At 35.8% G+C, this 17,513-nt stretch overlaps 1 pseudogene; it reads right to left on the minus strand.

The window, feature by feature from the left end:
* Positions 1 to 5,751: 5,751 nt before the first annotated feature.
* On the minus strand, positions 5,752 to 16,534 carry LOC114534128 (annotated as a pseudogene).
* Between the last annotated feature and the right edge of the window lie 979 nt (positions 16,535 to 17,513).

The raw sequence follows: 17,513 nt of genomic DNA on the forward strand, positions 1-17,513 counted from the left end.
TTTCCCTAGCGCTTTCTTACTGAATAATGACGCATTTTAGCTACACTTACATTAAATGTTTGGTTGCAATAATTTTTACTCCGGCAAAGCATTCTAATATTGGCCGCGTGATAAGCCAAAAAAAATGATTTTAAGGTTGCTCGGGACAGTTTTCAAGAATTCCTTTGTTTCTCACACGTTCAAACAACGCATTTTTGTAATTTATTCCAGAGATATTCGGGGTTTTATATATTTTGATGTATTAGTTTTAGTAACAGATCGTCCGTTGCTATGGTGACATACGTGTACAAAATTCACTCCAAAATGACAAGTTGCCTCGGATAGTTGGAAAAGAAGCACGGTGATCCCCAATTTTTTTTCCTGCATCATTTTACTTGGAAGAAAAACTAACAATTGGCGAAATATAAAAAAATTTTTGAAAAATGTAAAAATGACATTTTTTTCAAAAATTTTTTTTGCCATTATAGATTTTTTTTTATATTTTGCTAATTATTAGTTTTTCTTCCAAGTAAAATAATGCACGAAAAAAAATTGGGGGTCACCGTGCTTGTTTTCCAACAATCCGAGGCAATTGGCCATTTTGAAGCGAATTTTGTACACGTATGTCGCCATAGTAACGGATGAACTGTTACTAAAATCTGTTACAAAATATATAAAACCCCAATATCTCTAGAATAAATCGTAAAAATGCGTTGTTTGAACATGTCAAAGTGATGAACGATGGAATTTTTGAAAACTGTATCGAGCCACCTTAATCTAACTATCAGTATGCGAAACAATTGAGTTGGGGCTCATTTAATTTTTACAACTATCAGCTCGCAAGATTTAGAAGTTGCATGGGGGTTGACTCGATGAAAAAGTTACCATCGATAACAGAGATCCAAACGATCACGAAAGTTTAAATTACTGACTTACCAACGCTGACGGTTTTGAAATGTCTTAAAGCACAAGGTTGAGCTTTTAGTAACGACAAAGTCATCGATAAAATGGCAACAAAAGTTAGCATTTCGAGGAAGGTTCGATAATATGGATAATCTGCTGCTGTCCCTCCTGTGGCTTTCCACTTCACTGCGCTCTCTGCAGGATGCAATGATATAATTATACTATATTTATATACAACGTGCCCTCTGAAATGTGTGGAGTGAATGACTTGTTTTTTCTGTATCTGTCGTTGATATTCTCTTCATAGTGACAGTTTCTAACAACAAAATTATAATATTTGACTTTTTAGCGACATTTGTGCGCACAAACCACCAGTGAACTTTCTGTCGTTTTTATTGAACATTTAACTTTAATTACATGGGACGCCAGCGCAGCTGTCTGAACAGTATTAAAATAAACAAAAACAAATTCAATTAAATATATATATATATTAATATATATATATATATATATATATATATATATATATATATATCGAAAATAACGGGGGCAGATATTCATATATTCGTGTTCGCAGATCGTAAAGACAATCGATTTCAAAAGAAGTTAACAATGCAGAACACGAATATATGAATATCTGCCCCCGTTATTATCCATATTCCGGCGCCCCTGTCAGTTCTGTCACAGCCCTTCATGACGTCATGATCGCAGAGCAGCTGGCTGTGAAATCCTGCATATATAATAATTATAATCAAAATCTTCTTGCATGCTCTTTCAATTTTTCTTAATTTGCAACCGGTCAACGTTTGACATTTGTTAATTTATTATCCATGTCCTAAATTTAGCCTAAAAGCTTTACCCAACGCATTCTTGAAGCATAATTACTAAAACAAAAAAACTGAAACGTGTCTAAAAACGTTTAAAAATGAAACTATTAACATCCCGCTGTACACATATATATTAGGCTTGTTAGGTCCACATTGGCATTAGCTATTTGTGTATATACCTGCCTGGAATATAATTATAATTAAAGACATATTGAGGTCCGTTTAATCCGTTCAAAAATTCCCATAAGACACATGAAATCAGGCAAAAGGATTTGGAAGCTATACTGTGCTGTTATAAACTAAAATGATTTATAAACTGCTATAAACCGGAATATGTGTCAAATTTGAAGCCAAGAACTGAATAAAGGCACAAGTATGTGATAAGCATGCAGGTTATATCACATGATTGACTCAGTTATATAAGTTTTATCGCCCGTTTATTGAAATTTGTCTTCGCGCGTGATGGCAGAGAAATTTTAAGGAAATTTTTCGTTGGCCATCCAGATTGTATTTCAGGGAACGCACCAGCAAAAAAGATAATTCCAAAAATTAAATCTTTGCTACAAGGAGCAAAGGAAATTGCGGAAATGAAATTTAATAAAATATTTTCGGGTGCCATAACAGAAAAGCACCTAGGTTTGTTTGTTTTTTATTTATACTTTATTTCTGAGCAGCTTAAAGGTTGAAATATTCTAACTGCATGTGCTTGTGCGTAAAGAGATAATGTATAGTCCAAACCTGAAACAAGGAAGGTATTATTCTATGAACGTTTCGACTTTATATTTAATCACCACCAGAAATTATCGTATTACCAGTGAATGCGTTACATATTCGATGTATAATGTTTTGTAATTGTGAATGTGATATAATTAAAACTGTGCCTCATGGTGCTTGCACCAAAACTCAATTTTTTAGACATTGGGGAACGAAAACCTTTACTGGCAACACGGGTAAGACATTGCCATTGGAACATGTCAAATTTTAAAGTTTAATAATAATGTCCGAATCCTGAATAAATATATCAATGAAATCACTCAAATTAATAATCATTTGCTCGTCATGTGACTCATGCATGGTTGCTTCATAAAGGCAGACGAATATCGTGCCGAAGATCGAGCGAGTCTGGTACCCGCATGTGGACACAACAGTAAAAGGAATTTCATACAGGATATGTTTACAAGTTTCACTAGCGTATTAACATTAATATTTATAGCATATTGTGGGGAACTAAGCATCTTTCAACTTTAAAATAATTGTGACCAATTTAGCAAAATTCTATAATTGTTTCATGGTTTTTTGGCCAGGCGTATAACTTTGCCAATGTAACAGAGCTTATATATAATATAACAAAAATTATCCGTATGTTACGCGAAGCCTTATTATGTTTAGATATATGCATATTAAAGTATTATAAAAATAGGAAATATCATATCACCTGCCATGCATGGATGAGTAATTGATTATTGCCACAAAGTGCATGGGTAAATATAATTTTTGGCCTTTTGCAAATATCAATTATTTTTCCTTTTGCAAGCTTGACAGTTTGAGTGAATAATTAATGTAGTATTAGTTTTAGTGTCGATCAGTTTGACCAATCTGTCATTATTAGGTAAACAGTGGGCTTGGGTAAACATGTAAAGTTTACATACCTTAAAAGCCCAAGTGAAGTGAAATTTTATCTTAAAAACAGGATGCCTTAGGCAGCTGCAAAGTTCTCATGTCAATCAAATGTGTTTTTTATAATGCGCGGTCGAGCATTTTAAGGATTACGTCAGAGAAAGCTTAATTCGATTAAAATAGTAGAATAAATAGTTAAGTTATAAAATAAGGTTCACAGAAACAATGTTTGATAATTCTAATGCTTGTTGATGATAAATATTTTAAGTTGTGAACATTTCAAAGTATTGATCGATAGAGCTAAAGACCAACTCGACTAGTGCGTCAACGCCTTATACAAACAAGATATGAGAGCTGGAACGAGCTTCTAATGCCATCCCCCATTTCTAACTTACAACGCTGATTGGTTGGATAAGGATCAGCCCACTCTGGTTGATGACGTGCCCTCAACCGTTACTATAAAAGAGCGTGCACAAGAACTTCAGACGGAACCCCGAAACGAGAGTGGACTAGCGGAGTAAAAAGCATATGAAAGTTAGGAAGCTCAACCTGACAGAACGGACAGCCAAGACAAGAACAGAAAACGACGAAGTTCCGAAAGGACGAAAAATTTGAAGAGAAGAGAAGAGAAGAACGGAGAAAGAAGAGAACATTATTGAACTTTAGTAAAACCTTGTAAAAGATCTCCTACCTCGCGCATATAGAAAATAAAAACTATATAACACGTATACTATTCCTACTGAAGAACTGTCGCATCAATTGCCATAAAGGCTGGTCAGATTTACTGTTCAAAGAAACACAATTAATGATACTAAAATCGAATAATGCTTCCATTCTTTAGAGTTATCGTTGTTTAGTGCTGTATCTATATAATTCATAGAGTATAAGTTACATATAGCTAATTGATTATCTTTAAGTAATGTAATGTAGTTTAATTTAGCACATATTTTCTCTTTTGTAACGATGTTTATATTCCTATTTGTACTAATTGTATGTACATTTATAGCGAGTTCTTGCAGGGTGATTGTTTCATTCAGTTGTAAAATATATTCCAGCGTATCTTAAAAATGACGTCAAAATTAGCTTTTCCAAGTATATATTCTATTTATTTTCCAATTCCTACAGTGCAAAATTGCTCTTTGCTCTCAGCATCCAGACAATTCTAACAGATTATTGACCGAGCGTCAGATCTGCACTGTGAAATACCACACCAACGCTTTTTAGTATATGGACTGATCGACGACGGAGCGAAGTTCATGTAAAATATTCACAGTACGGACCGAACAAGGGTCAATAATCTGTTTATTATATGGCTGAACCGCATGAAACACCCGGGATACTGGTCCGGATGCAGAATAATGATTCAAAACACGGTCCGGATAAATGGGTTTTTACGCATGCCTATATATATAAGTTAACCGCTTTGCCTGGACGGGATGGGTTTTTTTACACCGCGTTTACGTAATTGTTTTATACACTTTTCTCACGAGAACTCCCGGAACGTTTATGAAATTAATTTTATTAAATTGGGGAAATGGCGATGAGCAATTAAACACTGACGAGTGTCACAAAGATTGAAACAAAACAATATATATTTTTAGAAAAGTTTAAAAAAACCTCTAGTTCCGTTTCAGACGTCGATGTGCTTTATCTCATTACCATTAGGTTCGGTATATGTAAATCCGACGTTTAAAACGTACCTTAGCTTAAGTGGGCCTTTCCGTCTATAAAAATCATTTTGGATAACATTAAACTTTAGCCCTAAAAGAGTTGTATGAATTGAATGTGCAGTCACCATAGTTACGAACACCATGCAGAGACCCGCGATAATGGAAAATGGACGATTTTTGTAAACACGATAAATAACCACGTTTACTAGAACTGTAACGGTGAAACTGGTTTTCATTAGTATTAAATATTTTTGCCCCGAGCTGAACCTAGAACAAATGAAATTTTGCAGAAAATTTTATCAAGGGGGAATGAGGATATTAGTTTGCTAAGAAAAGCGATCAAAAAAGTTTTGCATATGTTTATAGACTATATGGAGAGCAATACAACAGAACAATGAAAATGCCCCTAATAATAAAATTTTCTCTTTATTTTCACGTTCTTTATTTATTTTTTCTCAAAAAAATATAGGCAGGATCGATTAGGGAGACATTTATTTAAAATTGCATCCATTGAAATTTTTAAAACAAGATGAATCGTGATTTTAGTGTGGTAGACCACCTTAAACTTTTCTATCAATAAAACATCGCATCCAAAGTATTTATACTAAAATATAGGAAATCGAATGTTCTTCTATTTTATTCATCATCATATATTCATCGTATTAATTGTGATTATAAAGATTATCATCAACCTTAACGACTGCAATTTTAGACAATTAACAAAAGTTTTGATTATATATCATAAACATGGCTTAATCTATATTCAACAATGTAAATCGTAATAATCCTCTTTAGAATATGCGTTTTATTTCGACATAACCATCTCCCTTTTCATTCACGTCTTCTACGTTTGCTTGCTTCTTTCCAGCGTTGTAAGAACCACCTCCTCCACCACAAGATTGAAGATTATTATTTCCTGATGCTCCACCAGAATATCCTCCACCTCCTCCTGCACCTCCTCCGGATCCATACGTTCCCCCACCTCCTCCAAATCCGCCGACAGCATTATAATAGTGAGCACGTCCTCCTGCACCCCCCTGAAGAAAACCTCTCCCTCCTTCCCCGCCGTAACCGTAGGAACCGCCAAACTGAGAACTACTGCGTCCATTACTGTAGAATCCACCACCACCACCACCTTTAAATATAAATTTGATATTAAATGAGTTATATATAAATGGAGGTTTCGGAAAGCAAAAGCTCAATTTATGCATGCTTGTTTTGGCTATATCCGCAATTCAAGTTTCCCGCCGGAAAATAGAAGCAAATCTCTGACTTATTTAGCAACGGTTATAGGACATTCTTTGAGAATTTGATGAGCATGTAAAGAGGGGTCACAATTGCTTTTGTGAATACTGCTCATAACCTGGGCCGTAGGTAGACTGCTTGATTTTTTTTGGAGGGGTATATTAATATATGAATGTTTGGCAGCTTGTTTTGAATAAATGTGTAAGATATATTTTAAGTGAATCCCTGTGATGCGAGTATGGATTTATTAGTGTTGAAAACGTCTGTTTATTTAAGGCTTAAAAGAAAAACAAATAAAAAAGACTTTTGTGTTGTGTGGGCGTTTTCACAATACTCTCTGGCTGTTTTATTTATAAACATTTTTATATTTAGTTCCCTTTTGTCTTGTTACGTTTTATTACCTTTAGAAAAATCTAAAGACCTGACCTGAGTAACCGCTGTCTGCTTGTAATGCGCCACTCCCATTCTTCCCCCAGACCAAATAGCGCAGAACGCTTTACACTGATTTCTTCTTCCAGATGTTCCATTACTTGCATCGCAGTTTGCCAGTCTAACTCAGCCTTTCAACGCCACCCCCGCCTCCAGCAACAATAAGCGGTGTGTTTAACGATGTCGCTACAAATGATCCGCCACCTCCCCCTGACGACTGACTAGCAGAATTCACTGGAGCTGTCTGTCCAACCAATATTTTTAATACATCTCCTTTCTGAAAGTTAAATTCACCCCTCATATAAGCCCCACGAGCTCGAGCAATTGAGCCGTATTTATCATATCCTCCAGCTGCACCAACTGCAGTGATCTCGTATGTTCCAGTGTAGGGAACTGTCCAGAACTGTATCCCATTCCTGAGAATCACCATGTTGTCATTACCTTTCCCCACATAGTAGGAGCCCAGGGATGAAGGACCAAGACGACCAGTTGCTCCAAGACTTGTAAAGTTGGCGTGGAACATTTTTATTGCTAGAAATTAATAGATAACTAAGATATATTGATGTACTTTACATCTTGCAATCGAACTCGCATAATTTAAACAATACACATAATGTATAAAATATGCACCATTAATTGATGGGGAAAACATATCAAGCACAACTTTTGTTTAACAACTGTGTACAAAAAAACTGAAATATCTGTGCTTGCAATTAAACAAAATTTTCAAAAATTATTGCACCTTTCTGGTTAATATTCAAAAATTCTTGCACCTTTTGCGAATGGTTCTTCTCTTGTTACTAGCCCTTTTGCTGATTTAACTATCAAGGATTTTTAGAAAACGTTTTGATTGCAAAAACGTCGTGTTTTATTCGGTCACTAGTCTTTGGCTCTTGTTTCTTGACTCTTAGTTATGTTTGTCCCCGATCCGGCGCGAAGCACCGTGCGAGGGTACTAATCCCGCCTGGAAATTAGGAATTACACCCGGGTATTTTGACAGAACATAGTCATAGGCGAAACCAAAGTTGCCCAAATGTCATGGACGTTCAATAGTCATGGTAGTTGTGCGCATGCGCGAAATATGAACGAAGAAAGAACGGTCGTCTACAACTTGCTGATTGGCTAAGACAAAAAGAGAGTATGCATGATAGCGTCAGCATTTTAACCGTCATTTTGCAAAGTATTTCAGTTTTAAGGAGGAGTCATATGGAGTCAAATATTAAAACAATAATAAAAGATTTAAAGATCATCACAGCGCAGAAAAAGTTGGTGAAATAGGAACGACTTGTAGTTTATAATCTTTGAAGTGGTAGGTGTCTATATTTTGCTTATTCAGGGTTTGCTGTAAGAATGCATTGTTATTTTGACAAGTACGAGCTTGGTATGTCGTTTTACAAGGAGCTAACCGACCGTTTAAGGCTTTACGTCATCGCTTAAACTTTAAAAAGAGTTCTCAAAGGTGTACTTCAGAGTTTTGATAAAACAAATATCACTTTGCAGCTTATATAGTCGCTAAAATCATTGAATAAAATAAATAATTGAAATAAAACATTCGACGTTTAGTGCTTGTATATGGTTATTATAATTATTTGTGCTGTTTTGATGTTTTGAAGGTTTAGGTATAGAAAAGTTTAACACTCACTTAAACTGCAACGTAATGCAGCAGGCAAACAGGTGATTTCTGTTCACCTTTACGACTGTCTTTGTTTCCGAAAAATTTGCACAAGTTATTTCATAATATTAGCGTAGAAAGTTAGGTCTGGGTAGCGCACGAATTATTTTGCTTCGTTTAAAATGGCGAGGGGTTGCTGCATGCATGTATTTCTAGTACAAAAATATTACCGTGTTACGTACCATGCACAGATATTTTTTTTCCTATTAGCGTGGATCACTTGATATAACCATAGTGGAATGCTTGTAACCGTTTTTTAACAAATACAAAATTTAAATATTGCAACAATATTTGCACAATTTATCAAATTAGATATTGGCGAAATTATTTTACGCGTATTGCTCTTTGATTGTAGGGTAGACGCTTGTGGCTTGTAAGGTAGTAAGTCTTTCTCACGCGAATAACGATAAAAATAACTATAACGAAACAACAGTCATTTTCTTAAAATAGTTAGCGGAAGTTTGGAATTCTAAACAAGCTAATCAGAGTTTTTGTAGTTAGAGCGAAATGTTGTTCTATGTTTTCTTTAACTTGTCTATCGTTTAAAAATTTAAGCGTAAAATTGTTCGACATTTTAAAAATTCCGCGCGAAGCGTCATTGTAAACTTTTCCGCGCGGGATTGTCTCATCCTGCACGCCCACTAACTAATCAAATTGCGTGTTTCATTGCAGCTATTATATAATAAAATTTGACGATATTTAGAGGCGTGATAACATGATAGGTAAGGTCAGAAAAGGTTTTCGCAACTCCATTCACCCCTTGAAAAAATCGTAACCATGCATACATATTTTTAAAACTAACAGCGTGGTTCACCCTTCTATATTGTGGATACCTGGATTTTTAATCCCTTGATAAATACAAAATGAAATATAATTGTTGCAGCATTATTTCCATAATTTATCGAATAAAAATTTCTCAAAATACTGCTGTTATATCAGATAAGTAGGGCAAAAATCTTCTACTGCACTAATGTCGTGACTCGCAGTGCGCTAAGCAATATCATGATTACCTGAACACATTTTTCCATTTCCAAAATATCCACGCTTACATCGGCATTCATACGAGCTAACAGTGTTGACACACGTAGCATTCACGCTGCAATTGTATTTCCCAAGAGAGCACTCGTCTATATCTGAAAGATGCTAATCGTGTTATTTATTTTGAACATCTACATTAACATAAATCAATTAACATAAATGACCTAAATTGAGATGGAGAATGTAAATCTGGGGAACCTCTGCTAGAACACATCTTGTACATTTGACATCTTGTACATAAATTATATTGAATTCATTCATATCGGCGGAGCGCGATTTGTTATGAGTGAATATCATTGCTTTTTCGATGAACATGGTTACCTTCACCGAAGGTAGAGAGTCATCACGGGGTGAGGGGGGCAGAAAAGGACTTGGGGGCTTTGAGCATCGGTTACATATTTGAAAAGCTTTGAGTTAATAATAAAGTAGCAACAATCCTTGTCAAAACTTTGACGGCACTCACGGTGTTGTTTCACATTACAGTTAGCAGTTGCGGGATTTATTTCAAAATTCTCCCCCTTTCCCACACAAATCAATGTTAAGCGATGTGTCATCACTAATTCAAAAATTTTGCATAGATTCGACATTGATTAGGGGGGTGAGGGGGATTGACACAGAAATCGACACACAAAAAAGAGTACAAGTCGATGATTTTCCTTTTCCTGGATTTTGCTTCCGTTTCCAGTCAACTTTCTACTACAGCTGGACACCAACCGAAATTTTCATCCAAGAAATATGGGATCTCAAAAATATCCCTGCAAAATTATTTTTTTCCTAGTTTACCGGTTAGATCATTGTTGTACCTGAACACGCTTTTCCATTTCCAGAATATCCACGCATACATCTGCATTCATGAGAACCAAGGGTGTTGATACACGTGGCATTCACGTGACATTTGGCTGTCCCAAGCGAGCATTCGTCAATATCTGCAAAACTTAATCGTTTTACTTTGATGTTGTGTAAGGGTTAGAGCATTAGGGTTAGAGTCCTAAGAAAAAACGTTCACGACCGCCTGCGTGATCTTTTATCCTATTCGATCCACTCTTTATCCCTTAGGGCACACGTGATCATTCCCCAACCGTCATAAAATACAATAAAGAGTAACTTCAAAATAAATAACGTTTTATTAAATCTACGTTTCAACTAACTTGTAATCGTCGTCAGATAGGAGCTTTATATCGCCATTGAAATATGATCAGTGCTTTGGAAGCCTTATTAAGATCTTGTTTTCGTCGGCGTATTTTAAGGCACTCTTTATAGAGTGATGTCCAGTGATCATAGGAGGTATAGTGCATGGAAATACTAGAAGCTGATTGGACGAGTGAAGCTAGGTATCCTATAAGCGCCTGTCAGTGATGAAGCAAACATTGTGGTCGCTCTGAGATTGGTTTCTGTTTTTGCGGTAATACCATATTGATTGAAATGTTAAAGTTGTAGGATACATGCAGCTTTAAAAATATGGGGGAGGGGGGGGGGTTAATGATATTTTCAGTATCGGGGACTTCAATTTCCTACAACTGGCAAATCATTTGTAATAAAATTTCTGTAATTCTTACCTTTTGTCACCTAAAGTAAAAGAATAGAAGACGTTAAAAATCAAAATGATCGAGGATGGGTTGAAAAAATGGCAAGTTGTAAATTTACGACATTATAATTTATGCCAAATTAATAACTTTTATTAACAGTACGCGAGGTCTTTACCGAGAAAAATCGGACCGAATTCTTTTTGTACAGACCGAGCTCAAAGAGCGAGGTTTGTACAAAAAGATCGAGGTCCGACATTTCCCGGTAAAGACCGAGCAAGCGAGGTTAGTAAGAAGTTTATTATGTGGCCTAAGACATGTATTTGCACTTGAAACAAACAAGAAATGCAGGAATTCGTATTAATAGCCTGGTACGCATTTGATAAAAACAAAATATTGACGACTTATTAATTTCAAAATCAATTAAATTTTCCCTTGAGCATTTATTTGTGCCTTTTTCATTTTCCCACTAAATATTTATTTAGTAGCTATATTCAATCGCATAAGACCTAGTAAAATTACTTGGGCCTTAGCTATCTCGGCTTCAAAGGAAGGGGGGGTGGGGATATCTGTGAACAAAAAAATTCTTAAAAGCAAAAACGCCTATCAATGCATTCACATTTTATATGAAAATAACGTTTTCGAATATTTACTCGATATTTTTCTTAAATAACTATTGGTCACTAGTACTTCGCAGTTCGCATATACTTCACCTTAACATCCTCGTAGTAAACCCATGGTCCATATTTAGTCGTTGTTTTATTCCACTTCTTTGTGCTGTTGCTAAGTTGACAGTTTACAAAATAAACACTGCTTGGTCTCACTCTGTAGTTATAACCATAACAATTTTCTTTCGCAATGCACAGTAAATGACACTCTCCCAAGCGGTGGATATTGTGACTTGAAATCAACTCAGATGAACGCAAGGCTTCATTTCCTGCATTGATTTATAATTAACGAGAACTCTAATTGTAACGCTGTAACGGCTAATTTCATCACGTCAAAATTGACTGCATGGGACATGTGTAGCCAACATGATATTTCTTAACGTGACCTATATTCATTAATTGAGCTATTTAGGCTATTACGGCGCATCGTTCACGACTTCATGCATGAAGAACATGTCTTTCGCAGATTAAACAGCGTAATGCAAAATTAATGAAGTACGGCTGATACAGGGTGCATCAAAAAAATGTCCCAAATGTAAAATTTTCGTTTTTCAGGATATTTTGTAGAATTTGGCAAATTTTTGTGTTCCTGGAGATAGTTAAGACATATCTGATATACCTAGGCCATGTTTGGTTTTCATTAACAAAATTATGTTGCCGGGGGGGGTGGTTCCTTTCCACTGATATTGAGAGGGCTTGCGCGCGAAAATGTAAAGCTGAAATTGAGATATTATTTAGCTGTCTAAAAGTAGGAAAGCTTTTTAATAAACTGTCAAAGTTTAAGGAAAAATAATGCATACTGGGAGCAACGCGCGAGCCCTAAAGGTGAGAAATATTTCATTGCGCGCAGTGGATTAAATGCATCGTTGATTTTAGCGTGACCGATCTCATGCAAGGTGGGCAAATGAATAAATTAAAGCGAGAAACTGAACACAAAAACAAAGAGATTTGTTCGTGATGTTAATCCTCAGCATGTCCACCATTTCATTCAAAGCAAACTGCGGCTCGTCTGAGCATAGTAAACACTGAACAGCGAACCACTTAATTGTCTGTCCATTCGCCTAGATTTTCCGTTGGTAGCGTAGGCGATTTGCAAGAAAGAATTTCGAACGAAATGGAGAATTTTAGGCCGGACAGACAAATGGTTCGCCGTTCAGTGTTTACCATGCTCAGTCGAGCCGCAGTGTGCTTATAAAGAAATGGTGGAAATGTTGAGGATTAACATCACGAATAAAAATCTTGTTATTAAATCGCTTCGTCTTCTTGTTCAGTTTCTCGCTTTAATTTATTCATTTGCCTAGCCTTGCATGAGATCGGTCACGCTAAATTCAACGATGCATTTAATCCACTACTCGCAATGAAATATTTGTCACTTTTAGGGGTCGCGCGTTGCTCCCAGTTTGCATTATTTTTCCTGAAACTTTGACAGTTTATTAAAAAGCTTTCCTACCTTTAGACAGCTAAATAATATCTCAATTTCAGCTTTACATTTTCGCGCGCAAGCCCTCTTAATATCAGTGGAAAGGAACCACCCCCCCCCCGGTAACATAATTTTGTTAATGAAAACCAAACATGGCCTAGGTATATCAGATAAGTCTGAACTATTTCTATAGGAACACAAAAATTTGCCAAATTCTACAAAATATTCTGAAAAACGAAAATTTTACATTTGGGACATTTTTTTGATACACCCTGTATACTCGTGTAGAAAAAGGCCAAGATATAATTTAAAATCAAATATGAATTTTTTTGTCACTGTTAATTCCCTAGCTTCATTACTGAATATAATGATGCATTTAGCACATTTACATTAAATTTTTGTTTCAACAATTTTTCCTCTGGCAAAACATTCTGTTATTAACCGTGATAACCCAAATAACTATCAGTATCCGAAACAAGTGAATTGGAGCTCATTTAATTTTTACAACTATCAGCTTGCAAAAGAAGTTCGGGTTAACTCGATGAAAAAGATACCATCAATAACAGGGATCCAAACGATCACAAAAGTGTAAATTACGCCGACTTACCAACACCGACGTTTTTGAAATGTCTTAAAGCACAAGGTTGAGCTTTTAGTAATGACAAAGTCATTGATAAAATGGCAACAAAAGTTAGCATCTCGAAGAAGGCTCGATAATATGGATAATCTGCTAGTGTCCGTCCAGTGGCTTTACACTTTACTGCGCTCTCAGGATACAATGATATAATTATACTATTCATATACGACATGCCATATGAAATGTGTGAACTGAATGACTTGTTTTTTTCTGTTTCTGTAGTTTATATTCTCTTCATAGTGACAGTTTCTAACAACAAAGTTATCATAATTGACTTTTTAGAGACATTTGTGCGTACAAGCCACCTGTGACCAGTGAACTTCCTGTCGTTTTTATTGAACATTAAACTTTATTTGCATGGGACACCGCAGCTGTCTGAGCAGTATTAAAATAAGCAAATTCTATTATATATTCTATTATATGTATACAGGGTGTATAAAAAAAATTCGAATCGAAATTTTGCGTGTAATAATGCAAAATATATTTGACAAATTTGGTTGATTTTTACACCATTGTTAAGTTAATTTATTTTTCTTTCAAATGACACGTTGTACGTGTAATTTAGTTGAAAAATGAAGAACTACTAATTCGACAAAAAAGTTCATAAAAATCACAATTCTCCACCGATGGGAACTGGACGTTTATTTTATTAAAAATTAGTCCTAAAGGGCTTTAAAATCTAATCATTACTGAATACTAAAACGCAAATTCATCGCAAAAATTCTGCTTATTCAATGTTCAACGATAGAAGTTTGAAGAACACAATGCCTTCATTAATTAATTTGCATTTTTTTTTGTCTGGAGGACTCATTTCGAATTCCCATCGCAGGAAAAATTTGATTTCGAGCAACAATTTTTAAAAGACGATAACTCGGCCAGTTTTGGTCGGATCGATGTAAGAACGGTATAATCGTAAACTAAATAAGCTAATCTTTGTTTTCATATAAATTATAATATATATAATAACTACATAATAACTACATAAAATAGAATTTACAATTCTCGCCCTTCATACTTTTAGTTGGAAGAACGGGAAGAAATAAATTCAGCAGCATGATAACTCAGTTCTGTCACAGCCCCTCATGACGTCATGATCGCAGATCAGCTGGCTGTAAAATCCTGCATATATAATATATTCAGAATCTCTTGCACGCTCTTTCAATTTTCCTTAATCTCCAGCCGGTAAAAGTTTGACATTTTTTAATTTATTATCCATGTCCTTTAGCTTAAAAACTTTACCCAACGCATTCTTGAAACATTATAAAAAAACTGAAGCGTGACTATTAAAACGTTTTAATAATGAAACTATTAACTTCCCGTTGTACACAAATTAGCCTTGTGACGTGCACATTGGCATTAGCCATTTGTGTATGTACCTGCCTAGTCTAATACTCCTGAAATAAATTTCACGAGAATATTTTAAAGTTTAGGTTTAAAATAGGCAAAAATAGGTTTGCACCTTTTCGCGTTCACATAACTTGTTTTATGGTAAAATCTAAGTGTCAATGCTTGTTTTAAGCATTTATTCATGCTCAGATGAAATGGGCTTGTGTGTAAAAACCGGCGTTGTTTTGGTGGTGAAATTTCAACTCTTCATGGCCGCCATATCAGTGCTGGATCCAGTCTTTTTAGAGTTCACTGGGTAATACCCGCCATTTAGCCAGAAAATAGCAGCAAACCTCTCATCATGTGGCAACGGTTATGGGACATTGGCGCCCATACTTTGAGAATTGTGACATACGCAGTGCTCGGAAGTTTTTCATCGAATTGGATAATGCTTTTCTATACTTTCTAAAGAACGAAGCTATGCTATTGGTCGAAACGGAAATGTATTGTAAAGTTCAGCTAATGAAAATCATTCTTGCGAGGAGCTGCGACCCTACTCTGAGAATTTGATGGGTTACAGTTGCTTTTGTGCATTCTGCCAATATAACCAGGGCCGTAGCTAGACCGCTTAATTGGGGTGTGTGTATATTCATATATATTTATGTTTATCTACGGCAGGAACACTAGCGTACAAAAGAAATCAGTCGGGCATAAGATGAATTCATGAATACACCCCCCCCCCCCAATTAAGCTTCTAGCTACGCCCCACTCATAACAATAGGTAGGCGACTTGTTTTGAAGTGTCTCCTTCTGCGTGTAAGATATCCTTTTAATTAAGTGAATCCTTGTAATTATACGATTATGGATTTATTAGTGTTAATTGTTGATGTGTTGATTTAAACCTTAACAGAAGAACAAATAAAAATAACTTTTGTGTCGTACTCTCTGGCTATTTTATTTATAAACATTTTTATATTTAGCTACCCTTTTGTCTTGTCACGTTTTAGTAACTTTATAAAAATCTAAAGACCTGACCTGAGTAACTGCTGTCTGCTTGTAAAGCGCCACTCCCATGCATTCTTCTCCCCAGACCAAATAGCGCAGGACGCTTTACATTGATTTCCTCTTCCAGATGTTCCAGTACTTGCATATGCATCGCACTTTGCCAGTCTATTACTGAGACCTTCAACGCCACCCCCGCCTCCAGCAACAATAAGTGGTGTGTTTGACGATGTCGCTACAAATGATCCGCCACCTCCCTCTGACGGAAAACTTGCAGTATTTACTGGAGCTGTTTGTCCAACCAATATCTTAACTACATCTCCTTACTGAAATGTAAATTCACCTCTCATATAAGCCCCACGACCTCGAGCAATTGAGCTGTATTTATCATATCCTCCAGCTGCACTAACTGCAGTTATCTCGTATGTTCCAGTGTAGGGAACTGTCCAGAACTGTGTCCCATTCTTGAGAGTCACCATGTTGTCATTATCTTTCCCCACATAGTAGGAGCCCAGGGATGAAGGACCAAGACGACCAGTTGCTCCAAGACTTGTAAAGTTGGCGTGGAACTTACTCATTACTAGAAATTAATACTATATATAGTATAATAATACTGAATATTATACTGTCGACAGCAAATCCTCGCTATAGAAGTGTGTGCATATTTTTTCGCGTATTTTATTCGCAAAAGGCCACTTAATTCTCATTTTATTATTACAATCTTCAAAAGAGACCTCTGTCATGCCTGGGACAAGTGCAGGCAAATGATTACGCAAACCCTTGAAAAAAATTTACACATTTTTTATGAGTAAGGAAATCCGAAATGCCTTGCCTGGCAGGTTGTTTTGCAAGGCGTTCAAATAACCTGCCCCATGAAATGAAATGAAATAAAAATTGCGACGAAAAGTATTTTATGCAAAATACTAAAAAGATGATTTTATGTATGGATCAATATCTCTTCTAATAAGAAATATACCACTGCAAATTTTTCGGTCCGTCACCTGGCCCTTTATTGCTCGGATGAAGGCCCGGCCGGGTTAACGGACCGAGAGCTTTGCAGTCCTTAGAAAATTAGATCGTGGTGTACCGACAAACTAATTTATTTAAAATTTAACTTGTCTTACCCTATCAGCATACTATTACTAGAAATAAATGCCTGCAGCAACCCCTCGCCATTTCAAACGAAGCAAATATTTCCTGAGCTAGCCAGACCTAACCTTCAATATTATGAAATGTCCTAAATGTAAAGCCGATTGCTGATGTTTCAAATATTTCGGAAACAAACACAGTCGTAAAGGTGAAGTGAAATCACCTGTTTTCCTGCTGCTTTCCGTTACATTAAGTTATAGACTTTCACAGTTTAAGTGAGAGTTAATACTTCATTATAGCTTAACCTTCAAAACATCAAAACAGCCCAAATAATATAAATAACATAGCAATGAACGTCGAATGTTGTTTTTCGATTTTTAAATTTATGCAGTGATTGCAGTCGACTATATATAAACCTTTGTTAAAAAAAAAAGGTGATATTTGTTGTATTAAAACTCCGAATTACAC

Source organism: Dendronephthya gigantea, unplaced genomic scaffold (assembly GCF_004324835.1).
Source record: "Dendronephthya gigantea isolate DGI-Jeju-01 unplaced genomic scaffold, DenGig_1.0 000097F, whole genome shotgun sequence".
In the NCBI taxonomy this organism is placed as follows: domain Eukaryota; kingdom Metazoa; phylum Cnidaria; class Anthozoa; order Malacalcyonacea; family Nephtheidae; genus Dendronephthya; species Dendronephthya gigantea.